The 16,478-nt window shown below is 38.9% G+C and overlaps 2 long non-coding RNA genes across 2 annotated transcripts; one reads left to right on the forward strand and one right to left on the reverse strand.

Moving 5' to 3' along the window:
• The first annotated feature begins 1,092 nt into the window (after positions 1 to 1,092).
• On the forward strand, positions 1,093 to 3,948 carry LOC105420354 (uncharacterized). Its single transcript, XR_966548.3, has 2 exons — positions 1,093 to 1,826; positions 3,486 to 3,948. It is a non-coding gene; the product is annotated as an uncharacterized LOC105420354 (long non-coding RNA).
• A 591-nt stretch (positions 3,949 to 4,539) lies between these two features.
• LOC110006941 (uncharacterized) lies at positions 4,540 to 8,456 on the reverse strand. Its single transcript, XR_002280339.2, has 2 exons — positions 6,133 to 8,456; positions 4,540 to 5,070 (listed from the first exon to the last, which is right to left on the reverse strand). It is a non-coding gene; the product is annotated as an uncharacterized LOC110006941 (long non-coding RNA).
• Positions 8,457 to 16,478: the final 8,022 nt, after the last annotated feature.

A 16,478-nucleotide genomic window follows, 5' to 3' on the forward strand; every position in this document is an offset into this window, starting at 1 on the left:
ATATAGATTTTGGGCTAAAATGGTATCAGAGCCAACCCTGTTTTAGAGATCTCATAGTATTACAAGTTTTGCTATCTTAAGAAACTTAATAAATTAATCCATTAGAGAAAGTTGGTCCGAGAGTTAAGACACGAGACGAAAAAGTCTTATGCAAAGTACCGCCAAGGCCGAGGAAGAGCCGCTTAGGGAAAACGCTGGACTTTTGGTCGTCCTGAGTTGTCATTATCCGCAACCTAATAATGGAGAAATTTATTAAGAATCTGACAGATACCACAACTAGTAAAACTAATAGAACTCTAAGGATTAAGAACAAAAAAGAAATCATTATTAATGATATTGAAAACAAGGTTCCAATATCAGATATTTACAAAAAAGGTACATTCGACATCAAAATCGGATATGCCATAAAAACAGTAGAAGAAACTCTCTTTGTTACTAATAACCAAGAAGATTTTCAGTTATTATCTCAAAAAATATTACAAGTTCATCAAAATAGAAATTATAAATATCTACATATAGGATTAATACAAATAGCAGTCAAACCCTTGACTCGATTAGGATTAAATAATATATATATATATATATGTGTGTGTGTGTGTGTGTGCGCGAAAAAGCTGGGATTAACCCACTAACTCATATGAGCCCAACGGCTCAGATTGAATCTAGGCCGATCTGACGATCACGGATGTTCGATATTTGAAATTTATTTATTTTTATAAAAATCCAAAAAAATTTTTAGACGTGTGTTTATTAAAAATATTTGAATCTTTGAAAAATATCAAAAAAATATTTTACATAAAATAAATTGACCAAAATACCCTTGAAAAGTTTCAAGGGGTATTTTGGTCATTTTATTTTTACGAATAATTTTTTTTATACATTTATTAGGTACGCATTGACGAAAAGAAAACACACCTAAAATTTCAAGTAATTTAGATTTATAAAAAAAATAAAAAATTCAAACACTATCGGACATCCGTAATCGTCGGATCGGTCGGATTTAATCTGTACCGTTGGACTTATATGTTCATATGAGCTAATGTGTTGATCCCAGTTTTTTTCATATATATATATATATATATATATACATATATATATAAACGGATTTCATACTCCTGCTCACGTATACGGACTTCATACGCCAACGGGCTAGATCTCGCGATGAAGATCTCGTCATGCCCAACGCTTCGTCAGTACCTCCCTCAAGCTACAGTAACCACGGACATTTGCAAGAGCGCTTCACAAGTCACGTGTTTCACAGGCAAGCCTGCCTTGTCTCTCTCTCCTGTCTCTCATGATGGTATCTCTCTCTTCTCTGCTGTTACTCTCCCACCCTCTTTCTCCCTTCTCAATCTTTGCATTAACTCTTCCTTTCCTGCTGCCACTCTCCCACCTTCTCTCGCTTTTCTCCATCTTCCACCCCTCACTCTCTCCTGTTGCCACTATCCCACCCTCTATCTCTCCTCCTTCTTCCACCCCTCTCTCTCTTGCTGCCATTCTCCCACCCTCTCTCTCTCCATCAAATTTGAGGAACCTCTCTCTCTCTCTCCTGCTACTCCTTCACTGGCCTATCTCTCAAACCCTCGCAATCTCTTTGAAACTCACCCCTTTCTCTCAATCTCTCTCCCGGCTATCGCTCTTTGCCCCTCTCAATATATCTTTCGCTGCCCCTCTCTCTGGATCTCCCTCTATGCCCCTCTCACTCTCTAGAAATATAACCTAGAACACTGAAAATTTCTGAAATTTCCCAAATTTTTTATGCTCTATTGCTGCTGCAAAGACGATTGAGATAACCTTCGGTAGATTGAGGTTCATCCGAGGTTCAGGTATGCTATTGTTTAATCTTTGCATTTCGATTTTGTTTGTTCCATTTTGGTTTTGGGGGGTTTTGGTTTTTCAGTCATTCAATGTGTCCCTGTGAACGGATACAGAGCAACAAAACTATGTTCGTATCAATTCTGTACACAATATTAATGTATTACAATTTCAATTGAACTGCAAGAATGAATTGAGACCACACCAAGATTTAGTCAGTATGCATGAAGTTTATGATTAACAAACCTTTGTGACTCCTCGGCTATTAACCTCCATCAAGTTCTTTTTGAGTCCCCACTCTCTCAATCTCCATCTATGCCCCTCTCTCTCTACAAATACAACCTACAATACAGAAAATTTCTGAAATTTCATAAAAAATTGTGCTCCATTGCTGTTGCAAAGATGATTGAGCAATCATCAGTAGATTTGAGGTTCACCCAAGGTTTATGTATTCTATCTTTGAATCTTTTCCCCCATTACATTATTTATATTTTTAGGATATCTTTGAATCTATTTTAGTATTTTTTTCTGATCTTTATTTTTCTAGGATACGATGTTGGTGCGTTATTTTGATTTTTATAGGTGATATCATTCTTTTGTTTTGGGTTTTGGGGGTTTGGGTTGTCTCTGTGTTTATCATAAGGTTTGCTCTGAGGTTCGTTCTCAATATGATGAAAAAAGTTCCCTCTTTTATTTGGGTCTGGTATGAAAAAGTTTCCTTTTTCCTGAATTATAGAAAATTTAAAGAGATATAGGTCCTACTTCTCTAATTTGTATTGTTGTATCATTCTCATCATACTATTTTTCATGAAAATATCAATTTTGGTATCTTTAACTTACATTACGTATAAAGTGAATATGATTTTTTTGGTTTTGTTCTACCTCGTGAGGAAATATTCATTTTTGTCATCAGCTAGTTAATAACAACTTACAATTATTTGGAAAATTTGCATGGAACCTACATGTACCATGCCATTGTATTCTATGTCATTTATGCAATTATTTTATGTGTTTCTTGAGTTATACTCACCAAAATTTAGTAATTTCTATATAGGCTGCCCTTTGAAGTGAAGATTATGAGTTTGCTACTTGGATGGCAGCTATATCTACCATAGGCAATTTAAAAACGCAAAAAAATGAACTTGCATACATGATCTTTCGAGTTAAGCAGTATTTCTGGGTTCTGAATAACATGTGTATACTTGTTACTGATCGAATTCATAATAGGTTGGGATAGAGAATTAGACTTGAATAATCTATATCTAATATGAACACATGTACCAGTTTTTTACTATCTCCACACATCATCAATTGACATTGTAACATTATTATTTTACATTGTAAAGTGTTGAGAGCTTTATACATGAATTTATGGGTTTGTGTTTCATATGGTTGTGATGAATTTTTACATGGTGTTTTTTTTTTTAGAATGTTAACGATGAAGTTCTTCATAGGTCTCTTGTCACTTCTATGCAGAATGAATCTCGATAACCAATTCCCACCATTAGTTTGTAAACGTAGACGACAATGTGGTCGAATGCGCGTATTTATCGCAAAAACACAAGATAACTACAATAGGCCATTCATTCATGAAAATAATGTAAAAGCACATTATTGTTTAATTTTAAGCACAAACCTAAAACCTTTTATATGTTTGTGTTAACCACTAGAATGAAGTGGGATGCGGCCATCTAGTGTGGTGTGACGAGTTCCTAGGCCAAGATATAAAACCCATGGTCAGAAGGTTCATGTCACAGAGGCCAGATGTTTGTGTCACTGAAGGAGTACATCCTGTTCTATATGAAGAAGAGAAGCTCAAAGTTGTTGCTATGGTCCCTGAGAAAGTAGCCACTGTAAAATTTATTATAAATTTATTATTATGAGCGCAATTGTTCTTATATTGTTGATGTTCTCCATTCTTTTTCTTTTGAAAGGAATGGGCGTTTGTTTCATGGTCTCATTACAAATGTAGTTCAGTTTATTATTATTTTTTTGTTTGGTGATGTATTCTAATATGGTTAGAATGACATTTGAATGGACAAAAATGTGAATGGCATTTGAATGTGAATGACATTTGAATGGACAAAAATATTGAATGGAATTTGAATGTGAATGGCATTTGTATGGACAAAATTGTTGCATGGGATTTGAATGTGAATGGCATTTGAATGGTGAAAAATGTGAATGGCATTTGAATGGATAAAAATATTGAATGGAATTTGTATGTGAATGGCATTTGAATAGATAAAAATGTGAATGGCACTTGCATATGAATGGCATTTTGAATGGACAAACATATTGAATGGGATTTGAATGGACAAAAATATTTCAAAATCTTCACATCCTGATAAAGCTTATCATTCTTATCAGTCTTCACTTTCTCAATTGCCTACCAAGAAGGAAGCCACAAAACCATTAGAAGATATTTTGTTGTTGACAAGTAACTCTCTCTCGAAAAAAATATTTTGTTGTTGAAAAGTAAAGAAGAAAAGCATAGGTACTTCCCCAGGGCCATTACTAGACACTTCCTTCTTGCTTCCCAAGCACAATTAAAACACACATGTTCTGTCCTGCTCCCACTCTTCACTTCAAGCTATATCTAATTATACATGCAATTGAAATAGTGATCCTAAAGTATCCAAATATGCATGTTCGTGCACATGCGAAGTGCTCTCACACATAGAGAGAGAGAGAGAGAGAGAGAGAGAGAGAGAGAGAACAATATCACATTCTAATGTACTGGTGTATGCATCATCATTAAGCAATACTTTTGCAATTACAAACTGATGTAATCCAACATCCCCACTTTTGTTTTCATTAGTCCCTTCAAACTTACACATTCCCATCATCTCAAAGCACCACATCCATTGAGCAAACAAAACTAATGAAATCCAAGAAAACCCAAAAAGGGTTACACATACCCACGTAAACTATATCTCTTCAAAATTCCTACATTACCTTTAGATAAAGCACAATCATTTTATAAAGAGATTGTGTAAAATGGATCAATCATGTTTCATCCCAAAAAAATACTAAAGAAAAAACTATGAATTAAGATCCTCCTTCACTCTTTCGCTATATAGCCCAATGAGCCTTCTCAGTCCCTAAATCGAGCAAAACCACATGAGTGACTGCTGCATCGAATTCTTTGGAGCATGATGCTCCAAGTTGTTCTGCTATTGGTTGGGAAAATTTGACGGAACACCAGCCTACATCCCATGAGAACCTCTATTTGAACTGAATAGTTTTCAACACCTGAAATCAGAGTTGTTGCAAGAATTAGGCATTCAATATCAATGATAAAGTGTGAAATATAGAATCAGCTTGTCACTTTAACTATTTATGACATAATATATCATCTGCCACCACTATTGCATGGTATACAAAGAAAACATACTTATAGAATGCTGATATGCATCTCAATCACATTCAATATCGAGGATAAAGGGTAAAGAACGCATGGCCAAAAGAAGATAGGAAACACATGGCACATCTCTTGCTGCTCACTTCAATATTGAGAAGGCCATCTAAAGAAATCTGTTGCTGCTCACTTCCAAATGTTAGTGCAAGGTAACACCATATATGCAATGGTCTATACTAGGTTAGACAACAGGTACATGAGAAATCCACAACGTGTTTCCATGAGAAAAACCAAACTACCAAGTCGATAGCTATTCGGAAGTAGGAGGCCATAATCATTGCAAGAAGATGGGACATAGAACTCCATCATTTTGTTTCTACTATCTAAAAATTTTTGTTGAATGCTTTTCTTTTATGAATTTAACATAACACTAAAACAAGATAGAGAAAGGGCATTCTTGATTTCTTGTCACATCAGAATATTGTAGACTTCATTTCTAAGAAACAAATCTGTTCTGTTAATTCTGCAAATTATTGAACAAGAAGGTAGATTAGAAGATCTCTTTATTGTACATGCACGGACATGGGTATCAACCTAGACATAGAATTAGCATACTTTCCAAAGCTAGAACATAAATAGAGAATTAACAAGCAAATTTTTAATATAGAGATATTACAAAAGGAAAGTTAGTAATGTGAAATACAGCACATGAATACCCATAACTCATTTTGTCATCTTGGAACTCCTTCTGTGGGATCTCTGCAATAGGGTACAACTACTACTAGAAAACTAAAAGATTCAAACAATCTAATCCAACTGCCATAATTGCATATTAACATCTCCAAGCTAGTGCCTATTTTGTGTCCCAGATATGCCTGGGCAGTGTCCAACCATGCCATGTATTGAATTTTGACCAGTCCCAAAATTCAAGAGATACTAATGCTATGCATTATTACTTTGCACGAATGAATGACGAACAATTTCTTTTGTCGTGCCCATTGCCCTTGCACACTGCACACTTCCTGGTCTTTTCCTTCGACTTATTGGTGTTTTCTTGCGGCTTCCACTCTTCTGATTGAGCTTTCTTTCTTTTATTGGTTAGTCTTCCCTTTTTCGTGCTCATAGAGGCTCAAGAATATTTTGGCAATGTTCACTTTCAATTGGTGTGTCACTACAACTAGCTGCATTCTCGTCGATATTAGCATTTGCTTCAACGTTACCATACTCTTCAGCATTACAATTGATTGTGGCATCATGCTGTGGACCTCCCTTACGCCCGAATCGGCGATCAACCTGACAAATTCCGCTGTTTATTATGGCCATTATAAATTCATGGAGCTCTGCACTCTCTGATGCATGCTCGGCGAGGTATCGAGTTGCCTGATAGACCTCATTATATCGAATGGAGCGTGGTAGTTGAGATGTTTCTTGAATTTGATTGCCACTCTCATCGATAAAAACCCCATTTTTTATATCCTTTCTCCAACGCCTCATTATGTATTGTGGGGGTATTTCAAATACATTCTTCACCATAAAAACCTTCAACACATGCCTACAAAGAAGACCCATCCTCTCATATAAGTGACAACTGCAACAAACGCTATTGTCATTGGAATTGAATTCAACCAAGTAGGGTCTAGATTAGCTTCTTGGTATTGCCACCTTAAAAGTGGCAAGCAATCTGTTGTCCTCAATTGGCTCACTCATCAAATTAATACAATTCAGCACCTCTTCTCCCAATAGCTTCATAATCTTTTGAGTATAGATCTTTGCTGCTGGGGCCTCAATAAAAGAAGTTGTTCTTAATATTGGAGTAGTATCAATATCTCTTAATTCATTTTCCCTTTCCTTTCATACCTTCTTATCTTGCACCTTTGTCGTCACCTCTAACAATGTACGTAAGCTTGTTGAAGAGGCTACGTACATCTTGAAGTGCTTATTCATCTCTTCACTCCTTTGAGTGGAACTCATACCTGCTGTAAACGTGTCACTCAAGTATGCATCGACCCATTGCATGCGACAACTATAGAGCCTAGCAATCCACTCATTACTTTCCAGGCCATAATTCTCAATCATATTTTTCCACCCCAATTCAAATTCTTCCACTGTTGCACTAGCCACACACCTCCTGAAGGTCTCTGAAACTTTTGGATGCATGCACAAGACATGGCACATTTTTTCTTTAATTTTTGGTAAAGATATGCCACTTACAAGAATGATGCTTACTTTGGTCTAAAACTTGTCTCACTACATTCGAAATTGCAGGGTCTTGATCAGTGAGAATAACTCCAGGCTGACGTCCCCCCATAGCTTCTAAACAATTTTCAAATATCCATACAAATGATTCGACATTCTCATTAAAAATTAGTGCAAATCCAACTGTGATGGGGATTTACACCAAGAATGGGTGCAAATGGCATACCGTAGGTGTTTGTTTTGTATGTTGTATCAAAAGTTACCACATCAGAGAAGCACTAGTACGAAACTCTAGAAAAGGCATCTACTCATAAGACTCTCAGGATGTGATTATCTTCATCTAATTTCACTTTATAAAAAAAAGATGGGTTCAATTCTTTCATTTTATAAAGCCATTGCATAACAAGACTTCCATCTTCTCCTCTCAGTTTTTATTTGGAGTTGGAAATTTCATTTTGGATGTCTTTTTGTGTACAATAAACATTATCAATCCCTCCAGATTACTCTATAAAAATGTCATGAATATTTCTGGCCTTCACCAATGCTGACCTAATTGAACCTATCATCAACTTTGCAACGCCTGACAATGTTCGATGTGAGCGAATTAAACGAGCTTTTCTTGGAGACAAAAGATCGTGATTGTGTTTCGTAATAATCCTAGTCACAACCCACTCATTATTTGCATTTCTACTTAGGCCCATCCTAGCCATACAACCACACCTTGATTTAGGGTGTACCTTTTCACCTACCCGATTGTTCTCTCGACGAAACCCTTCCATAGAACAATTGAGCTCTCTATCAATCCTTTGACCATCTTTATTGTGGGTAGTCCCCTTATGGACGCCAAAACCTTTGGCTAATGCATACTCCTTATAATACTCATATGCCTCATTCTCATAACCAAACTTCATCCCTATATATGGTTCTTCTATTTGTAGGCCCTTGGTTGATGAGCCATGTTCCCATCTCGCATTTCTGTAAGATAAGGAACCTGCTCCATGGTCGCAATCGTGTCATTTGGGCATAGGGAAGATGTTGCACCGACATATATGGTGGGGTCCATATAAATCTTTCAACTGACCCTACATAAAAAGCCAAACCACATATGTAGATGATTGCAAATATTATCTAAAAAAATCAATTGAGTTGTTCTATCAAAACACTATATTACAAATGTCACAAAAGAATAACATAACTATACTCATATTTAAGCAACAAACTAGATTACATTTTAGTATAACCCCATGAACCCGCATTCATATATTCTCTGCAATGAAAATTTATCACGAATTTCCATTTCTAAAAATAACACAACAGGGGGCACATTCATCCATATGTACCTCACACCAACTAGTACGCACGCACACACCACACTTATACAAACATTTGCATTTCAGTATAACCCCATGAACCCGCATTCATATACTCTCTGCAATGAAAATTTTTCACGAATTTCCCGAACAATAACGTAACAAGGGGCACATTCATCCATATGTACCTCACACCAACTAGTACGCACGCACACACCGTACTTATATAAACAATTGCATTTCAGTGTAACCCCATAAACCCGCATTCATATACTCTCTGCAATGAAAATTTATCACGAATTTCCATTTCTAAAATAACATAACAGGGGGCACATTCATCCATATGTACCCCACACCAACTAGTATGCGCACACATACAGCACTTATGCAAACACTTACATTTTAGTATAACCCTATGAGCCTGCATTCATTTACTCTGTGTTTTGTTTTGTGGCACTGAGCTCACCTAGGGAGAGAGATCTTGGTGTCGAGCCACGGTAATGAGAGACGAACTGGTTAAACATTTCGTCTAGAGTAATGTGTGGTTGAGTTGTCATTATTCTCTGATGCCAGTTCAAAGCCTCACCGGTCAAAGTTTGTGAAAACAGGGCCTTCAACTGGTTAGGCCTGTCTCGCAAGGCTTGGACGGAGAGGAGGTACGCATTGATGTGAGTATCTGGGTCATTCTTCCCATTGAATTTGTTTTTAAACTCTGGGATGACAAACCCAAGGGGAAGGTCTTCCATGCCTCCAAGGGTCTCATGAACATAGGCCTTTGGGGGTAGGATTTCATGCATACCCATCCTTACAAGCATATCTTGTATCGCTTTTAAGGTGCCTTCTTGTTAGGTATTCAGCATGAGAGTAGGCCCACCGGTCGGTGGGTTCTCAAGCATAGACTGATGAGTCGAGACTTGGGGTAGATGTTGGCCTGCTTGGGCCTGTGATGGATGAGCCGCAGTTACCAGGGAGGTTTAACACATTTGTGCTTCAGGAGCGTACTGACTCATAGGCATCGCCACCGGGTGCGGAAACTTCACGGGTTGTTGGACTGGATGTACCAGAGGGACCGATTGAAGAATAGGCTGACTCGGCTGTGCTAGGGATTGACCTATGCTATTAGGCTAGTTTAGGACCGACCCATGAATTGGGGTCTGGACAAAGTAAACTAGATCAACTACACTCTTAAGGGTGCCCTGGATGTCCATCTCACCTAAGGGTCGGTCTAGATTGGCACCTATGTTGCGTACGTTATTCAGGATTTCATGGGTTGTACTATAATGACTTGAGGTTGGGTTAGACCTCCTAGACCTAGATTGGTCTTGATTTTGAGACCGTTGAGCCTCAAGGTTATCTAGTTATGACTTCTAGGGGGCATTAGATATAGCATGGACCTCTCCCCTCGCCTGACTCCTACTTTGGTTGCCTAAGGTAACACGACTCCTACTGTGGCTACATGAGGTTCCCTGTATGACAACGCCAGGGAGGACCCCTGGCTATTCAATGTTTTCTGGCAGAGTTCGCTTTTCGGACCATCACACCTCGGGATTGGGAGTAGATCCTTGGGACTCTCCCTCTAGTTGGAGACTGGGGCGTCAAATTATGGACTGGGCTGAGTTCTGACCGTAATCCCAAGGGATTGCAGCATAGTCGTCCCTAGGTTTGGCAAGGTTGGGCTTAGAGTCGGTCGTAGAACAGTCATCATAGTCGCCTTGGGTGACTGACATGGTGATTGCTCTTGGAGAAGAACCAGGAACGATTTTTTACCTCCGACCAAGGGGAAGCCTAGGTTCGGACTTGAGGCAAGCTGGGTATAGGCCTAGACTTGAACCCAGATAGTTTTGATGATCAGACTAGGTGTAGACCAGGACTGGATCAAAGATGAACAAGGAACTAGCATTTGGCTTGGACCAAGGGGGAGCCTGGGTTCGGACCAAGGCAGAACTTGGTTCGGACCTAGACTAAACTGGGTACTAGCTTGGACTCGGACCCCGAAGGTTCAACTCGGACCCAAATGAGGTCCGGACTAAGATCTACAGTTAATCTACCAAAAGTAAGCAAACAAGTGCTCGAAAACATTTGACCTAAAAGAATATAAGACTATACGTAGGCTTGGTCTGGAGTGGGTTCCTAACTAATGAAATGCGGCTAGGCTTATATAGGTCCCCACATAGGTCCTGGCCTCCTGTTATAGTATGTTCACCAGGTCCTACTATACGCAGAGCTGCTTTGAGGCAAAGGATTACGGAGGGATGCTCACAGTTAAAGTTACACGAATCCCAACCTCCTCGACTCTCAAAGCTGGGTTCCCCTCACGCCTTAACTCAGAATTTGGGGGTCTTCGAAAAATTTGTTTTCTGGTTTTACAGGATTCCCGGTCAGTGTGTGCTAAGTGTGTAAAGAAGCACGCAAATGAAAATAAAGTCAAGCACACAGGCACACAATAAGAAAGAAAACAATTGAGCGCTTGGTGCTGATCGCGCTTAGTGATGAGCGCTTCAAGGCGAAACTCGCTCGAGGCAAAATATAGATGGAGGGGTGAGGAACCCCTATGAATGTATGGACAAAGCACTGAAACCAGGCACTATTCGTGCTAAGTTGAATGTGACCCGAGTCGAGGATGACTCGAACGGGACATGATTCATGGGGGGTAAAAGCAACCCTCAATCAGTTTCTTTTTTTTTTTTTTTTTTTTTGGTGTTTTTCTATATATATTTTTTATTTTAAATTTGATGAAGAAAAACTAAACTAAGCATGATGAAATCAGGAAAAACAGGAATTAACTAACTAGAATGAAGTCAGAAAGTTAAGAATAGAGCAGACCTACCAGAAGAAAAATATTTTTTTGGTATTTTTAAACATTTTATTTTAAGCTGAAATTTTGTGAGAATTCACCTAAAAGTCTATGGCAGAGACCTGAAAAGCTTCAAAACAATCTGAGACTTTTTTGTTTAGGCAACACAGGGTGTGTCGCCCAAAAATAATATTTTTATTTTATTTTTTTTATATTATTTTATGATGGATTTTGATGCAATGAAACTACTGTAAACTTTTGGAACCAAGAAAAACAAGTTTTTTTAATGAAATATAAAAATAACTGGAAAATGGGGAAGTTCAGATAGGACAGACCTATATCGAGTAAAATATTTTTTTGGTATTTTTAAAATTTTATTTTTCTCCAAAACATCTTTGAGAAGAATCAAGAGAGGTCCTATAATATATTTATAAATTTTTAGCAAAATTAAAAATGTCCTGGTTTGGGCGACACAGGGTGTGTCGCCCACGCGACACGAGTAGTGTCGCCATAATAAGCTGGGCGACACCAGGTGTGTCGCCCAAAAACATAGATTTTTTTATTGTTTTTATATATTTTTTATTTTATATATTGATAAAATAATCTTTTATATATTTTTTATTTTATATATTGATAAAATAATCTTACTGTAAACTTGGAGAAACAGCAAATAAAATAGTTTTTGATGAAAATAAATTAAAATAAAGGGATAGGTGGGGACTGCCAATGTAACAGAAAAATAGTTTTTAGGTATTTTTAAATATTTTATTTTGACCTAATAATAATCACAAAATGGTACCTAGAACATTTATGCAAAGTATCAAAAGATTATGAGATTTTCAAAATTTTGATGCTTGAATCACGCTCGATTTGCCCCATGGTGGGATCAAACTATTTACAGCGCGGATTTGAGCGATCTAAAGTTGTAGATCACCCTAATCTGACACTTTAAACTGATAAAAAAGAAATGAAAAAAAAAACAATGGGAGAGAAAATGCGAACAATCTAATTCAGATCTGAGATCAAATCTGCCCAAAAATGAGCAGATCTGCTCTCAGATCTGTGGTGGCGGAGCTAGCGTGATTCGAAGCATTTCAAAACATGATTTTCAATCAAAAAAAATCAAAGCCAGATAAAAATAAATACAATAAAAGAAAATAGGAAATGAAGGAGAAGAAATACCGGACTGGGCCGGATGGCCCAGGCTCCCGAGTCCTTGGGGTTCGCCCGTATCAAAACCGGTTCCTCTTGCCCTTCTGGTCCATCAGCAAGTCTTTGGTAGTGGTAGGGTGGTTGTACCCTAGAAAAGGTTTAGAACTAGCGTGATTGTACCCTAAGTCTAAGGTTTCACAGGCTGGGATTCCTCTCTGGGATCTCTTTGTGTCTCTCATGTAGTTTAGGGTTTCAGTCTCCCGAATCCCCCATCCCTCTTCCAAAACTCTCTCCCTTTTAGGTGGTACCCAAAATAGGTTTTTTTTCTACAAGGGATTTGTTGGGGCATGGTTATCCCCATCATCAACAAATACGTAGTAAAACAAGTCTTTTATTTTTTAAAATTTAGATTTAACCAAGACGAACAGCGTCATGCAGCCAAATCACTCAAAAGATAACCACAAAACACATGTAAATATGTAAAAAATTCTTGGGCCAAAGCGTGGCTGGGCGCACCTAGTGTCGCCCAGGCTTGGGTGACATAGGTTGTGTCTCCCAGACGACCCGCCTAGTGTCGCCCAAGTCCAGCCTAGTCAAAACAATTTTTTTTTTTTATTATGTCTTGTAAATCTGTGTCTTGTGAAGCTCTGGAAAACAATTAGGGTCAATATGGATTTTTTTACTATTTTTAATAATTTGTTTTTGTAAAACAGTGTGTTTACTAGACTCGGGGTTAAAAAATGGCATCTGCTAGGTTCTGGCCTGGCGGAATGGTTCCGGCTCACAGGGTGAGCAGTGTGAGCTAAGGGTCTGAGGAAACCACAAAACTTGCAAGATTTAATCTACAATGATATTTTTTCAAGCATAACATCAAATGAGTAAGAGACTGCCCCCATACTGAAGAACGTCATATATTCTGGAGTCATGTTCTCTAATGCTATGCTTACCTTCACGGCTTCAGGGAGTGGCGTTTCAATGACTGGCATAGTAGCCTCTCAAAATCTGGTTATAAACAGGGAAGGAGACTCGCCCAACTTCTGTTTGATGGAAGTTAACTCACCAAGGGTGACGAGTCTTGGCCTCAGATCTGTGGCGGAGCCAGCGTGATCTAAAGCATTTCAAAATATGATTTTCATTCAAAGTGAATCAAAGCCAAATCAAAACAAATACAATAATAGAAAATAGGAAATGAAGGAGAAGAAAATACCAGACTGGGCCGGATGGCCCAAGTTCCTGAGCCCTTGGGGCTCTCCCGTATCAGAATCGGTTCCTCTTGCCCTTTTGGTCCATATGTCGATCAGCAAGTTTCTGGCAGTGGTAGGGTCCTTGGACCCTAGAAATGGTTTAGAACTAGGGTGATTTTGCCCTACTTCTAAGGTTTCACAGACAGGGATTCCTCTTTGGGGTCTCTCTGTGTCTCTCACGAAGTTTAGGGTTTCAGTCTCTCTAATCCCCCATCTCTCTCCCAAAAATCTCTTTCTTTTAGATGGCACCCAAATAGGTTTTTTTTCTACGAGGGATTTGTTGGGGCAGGGTTATCTCCATCACCAACAAATACGTAGTCAAACAAATCTTTTATTTTTTAAAATTTAGATTTAACCGACACGAACAACGTCATGCCGCCAAATCACCCAAAAGATAACCACAAAACACAATAAAATATGTAAATATTTCTTGGACCAAAATGTGGCTGGGCGACACGGGTAGTGTCGCTTAGGCTTGGGCGACCCTGCTTGTGTCACACGGGCGACACGCCTAGTGTCGTCCAAGCTTGGGTGACATAAGCTGTGTCTCTTGAATGAAAGGCCTAGTGTCTCCCAGGTCCAGCCTATCTAAAACCATTTTTTTTATTGGGTCATGTAAATCTATGTCTTCTTAAGATCTCAAAAAATATTTGGGACAAAATGGATTTTTTTACAGTTTTTAATGATTTTTTTCGTAAAATAGCTCGTTTATAAGATTCGGGGTCAAAACAGGTACCTGCTAGATTCTGGGTTGGCAGAATGGTTCCGGCTCACAGAGTGAGTTGTGTGACCTATGGATTATGCGTTTACTAGGCCAATTTGATCATAAGGGTCTGAGAAAACCACATAACTTGCTAGATTTAAGCAGGGTGTCTACAGTGATATTTTTTCATGCACAACATCATATGATTAAGGGACTGGCCCCATACAGAAGAACGTGACATATTCTGGAGTCATGTTATCTAATGCTATGCTTACCTTCGCGGCTTTAGGGAGTGGAGTTTCAATGACTGACATAGTGGCCTCTCGAAATCTGGTTATAAACAGGGAAGGACAGTTGCCCAACTTTTATTTGATGGAAGTTAACTCACCAAGGGTGGCGGGTCTAGGCCTTAGACCTGTGGCGGAGCTAGGTTGGTTGTACCCTAGAAATGGTTTAGAACTAGGGTGATTGTGCCCTAAGTCTAGGTTTCACTGGCTGGGATTCCTCTCTGGGGTCTCTCTGTGTCTCTCACATAGTCTAAGGTTTCAGTCTCTCTAATCCCCCTTCTCTCTCCCAAAAATCTCTCTTTTAGATGGTACCCAAAATAGGTTTTTTTTTCTACGAGGGATTTGTTGGGGCAGGGTTATCCCCATCACTAACAAATATGTAGTCAAACAAATCTTTTATTTTTTAAAATTTAGATTTAACTGACACTGACAGCGTCATGCAGCCAAATCACCCAAAAGATAACTACAAGACACAAGAAAATATGTAAAAATTACTTCGGCCAAAACACAGCTGGGCGACAAAGGTAGTGTCGCTCAGACTTGGGCGACACAGCATTTGTCGCATTGGCTGACACAGGCTGTGTCTCCCACACGACACGGCTAGTGTCGCCCAGGTCCAGCCCAGCCAAAACCATTTTTTTTATTGAGTCTTGTAAAGCTGTGTCCTGTAATGCTCTCAGAAAATTGGGTCAAAATGGATTTTGTTGCTATTTATTTTTTTCGTAAAACAAGGTGTTTACTGGATTCGGGGTGAAAACAGGCATCAGGTGGGTTCTGTGGGCTAGCAGAATGGTTCCTCCTCACAGGGTGAGTTGTTTCACCTATGGATTTTGGGTTTACTAGGCCAATTTGATCCTGAGGGTCTGAGAAAACCACAGAACTTGCTAGATTTAAGTGAGGTGTCCACAGTGATATTCTTTCAACCATAACATCAAATGAGTAAGGGACTGCCCCCATACTTAAGAACATGACATATTCTCGAGTCGTGTTCTCTAATGCAATGCTTACCTTCGTGGCTTCAAGGAGTGGAGCTTCAATGATTGGCGTAACAGCCTCTCTGAATCTGGTTAGAAATAGGGAAGGAAACTCGCCCAACTTTTGTTTGATGGAAGTTAACTAACCAAGGGTGACGGCTCTTGGCCTCAGATCTGTGGCGGAGCTAGTGTGATCCGAAGCATTTCAAAACATGATTTTCAATCAAAACGAACCAAAGCCAGATCAAGATAAATAAAACAAAAGAAAATAAGAAATGAAGCAGAAGAAAATACCGGACTGGGCCGGATGGCCCGAGCTCCCGAGCCCTTTGGGCTCGCTCGTATCATAACTGGTTCCTCTTGCCCCTCTGGTCCATATGTCGATCAGTAAGTCTCTGATAGTGGTAGGGTGGTTGTACCCTATAAATGGTTTAGAACTAGGGTGATTGTTCCCTAAGTCTAAGGTTTCACATGCTGGGTTCCTCTCTGGGGTCTCTCTGTATCTCTCACATAGTCTAGGGTTTTAGTCGCTTTAATCCCCTGTCACTCTCCCATAAACCTCTCTCATTTAGATGGTACCCGAAATTGGTTTTTTTTTTTTACGAGGGATTTGTTGGGGCAGGGTTATTCCCATCACCAACA

This window comes from Amborella trichopoda, chromosome 6, assembly GCF_054954075.1.
Source record: "Amborella trichopoda isolate Santa Cruz 75 chromosome 6, AtrichopodaSantaCruz75HAP2 v2.0, whole genome shotgun sequence".
NCBI lineage: Eukaryota > Viridiplantae > Streptophyta > Magnoliopsida > Amborellales > Amborellaceae > Amborella > Amborella trichopoda.